The 2,500-nt window shown below is 37.2% G+C and overlaps 1 protein-coding gene across 1 annotated transcript in view; it reads right to left on the bottom strand.

Moving 5' to 3' along the window:
* LOC136826710 (kielin/chordin-like protein) overlaps positions 1 to 2,500 on the bottom strand; it is a 559,277-nt gene that overhangs the window by 200,705 nt on the left and 356,072 nt on the right. The window lies entirely within an intron of this gene.

Raw genomic sequence — 2,500 nt, 5'->3', positions numbered from 1 at the left:
ATATATATATATATATATATATATATATATATATATATATATATATATATACTATATATATATATATATATATATATATATATATATATATATATATATATATATATATATATATATATATACACAAAAAATACAATATAACACAAACAACCTCTTTTCCTAAGGAAGATCTTTGATGATTGAAATCTCCTCTTGAACGAGAGAGCATTGCATATTACGAGACGCCCGTGTGAAAGGAATCTGCGGCTAGGATTAATTTTCATACCTCTAATTATCAGCTCAGGACGGTGAAATATGCAACGGAGCTTATTAATTAACGCCATTTTTTTTGGTGGGGGCCCGATTTACGGGTCTTCGTACGACGTTTGCGTCTCACATTATGAATGAAAAAAAATGGATTTTTTTGTTACATAAACAAGGAACAACAGTCTCGACCGTAACGCATGCGCGGTTCGAGGTAAATAATGCGTCTTAAATGATTGTTGTTGCAATCAACCAGAGGCAACAACATTCTCAACCGATACGCACGCGCAGTTTGAAGTAAAAAAAAAAGTGCTGAGACTTTGTTGTTTCAAGAGAAAGTGAGGCAACAATATTCTCCCCAAACGCATGCGCAGTTTGAAGTACAAAATATGTGTTAAGAGCTTGTTGTTTCAAGAGAGAGGCAACAACATTCTCCCCCACAACGCATGCTCAGTTCGAACTGGGAAAAACAATGCATTAAAAAGTTCTTGCTTCAAGTCTTCATCATTAGAACAACCGGTAAGCAAAACAACAATGGCAAAACAACAACGTAAGTTATTAGTGCAACATAATCAGTCTGTTTGAGGACTGGCTCTCTCTTAATAAAACCAAACCAAACAAAATAAAATAGCCTCAATTTTCCATTTTTTACATTTTACCTCACTTAATACTCACCTGAAAAAATAAATAAATAAAAATGTCTGAATTCTCCAAGTTCGGAATAGAAGTTAAAACTGGTTAGGTCATATTAGGTCATCCTCGCCCCCCTAAAACGAAAAATAGGTTTCGGGTCCTCTCTCTTTTCTCAAAATGCTCATCTCCTCCTCCTCCGCCCCCCTCAACCTCCCCACCCCAGCCGCCATCATTTTGCAGCAAAACATGTTTCCTGCTAATTCCCCGGCCCCAGAAAAAAAAGCAAAAAGAAAAATAAAAGCAAAAAAATAAAAAATGAACCACTCAACAACATGCACGCTAATTGCACAACCAACATGGAAGTATACGAGGGTTCCAAAATTTACACGGTCGGACCCCCCACCACACACACAATAAGAAGAAAGTTTCTTGAATTACACAACTTTACAGGGCCGTACTTTCGCCCGAAAAATGACCCGGTTCGATAATTTGGTGCAGTTTTCCCAGGGGTTGTCTATGAACGACTTAAAAGAGAGAGAGAGAGAGAGAGAGAGAGAGAGAGAGAGAGAGAGAGAGAGAGAGAGAGAGAGAGAGGTGCGTGCAATTGCTCCTTCTCTGTTTATTTTATTCTCTAATTTTTCCTCTTCTTCTTCTTCTTCTTCTTCTTTTCTCTTCCTCTTCCTCTTTTATTATATTCTCCTCCTCCTCCTCCTCCTCCGCTTCTTCTTCTTCTTCTTCTTCTTCTTATTATTATTATTATTATTATTATTATATTCTCCTCCTCCTCCTCCTCTTCTCCTGCCTTGTCCTCCTCCTCCCCTCCTCCTCCTCCTCCTCCTCCTCTTCTGCCTCCTCCTCCCTCCTCCTCCTCCTCCCCCTCCTCCTCCTCCTTCTTCCTCCTCCTCCTCCTCCTCCTTCCTCCTCCTCCTCCTCCTCCTCCTCCTCCTTTTCTTCTTCTGCCTTGTTTATTTTATTCTCTTCCTCCTCCTCTTTCCTTTTCTTCTTCTTCGTCTTCTCTAGAAAACGTCGTTTTGAAAATGGTTGAACATGAACCTTCAGAGATGAAAAGAGATGAAAAGGCCCAAATATTATTGTATACAATAATATTTTACTAAAGCAAAAACAAAAAACACAAATCTGCGATCCTAATTTCCTTTTCGCTTTGTCTGCTTCCTGAAAAGCAAACTTATTTTACTCACTCTCGTTTCCTAGTCACTTTCTAATTGTTTCGCTTATGTCATCTTTCCTTCATTGTGCTCTTTTGCATCACTTTCTCATTCATGGCCTCTGTTTTATCATCCAGTATTACCTTTTATGACAGTTCTCGAAATTACATTTTATGACAGTTCTTGAAATTACGTTTGATTACAGTTCTTGAAATTGCATTTCATGCCAGATCTTGAAATTACATTTTGTGACAGTTCTTGAAATTGCATTTTATGACAGATCTTGAAATTACCTATTATGACAGTTCTTGAAATTACCTTTTATGACAGCTCTTGAAATTACATTTTATGGCAGTTCTTGAAATTACATTTTTGACAGTTCTTGAAATTACGTTTTATGACAGTTCTTGAAATTGCATTTTATGAGTTCTTGAAATGCATTTTATGACAGTTCTTCA

This window comes from Macrobrachium rosenbergii, chromosome 41, assembly GCF_040412425.1.
Source record: "Macrobrachium rosenbergii isolate ZJJX-2024 chromosome 41, ASM4041242v1, whole genome shotgun sequence".
Classification (NCBI taxonomy): Eukaryota; Metazoa; Arthropoda; class Malacostraca; order Decapoda; family Palaemonidae; genus Macrobrachium; species Macrobrachium rosenbergii.
The sequence above is the reverse complement of the archived record's forward strand: the minus strand, read 5'-3'. Positions and strand labels throughout refer to the sequence as shown.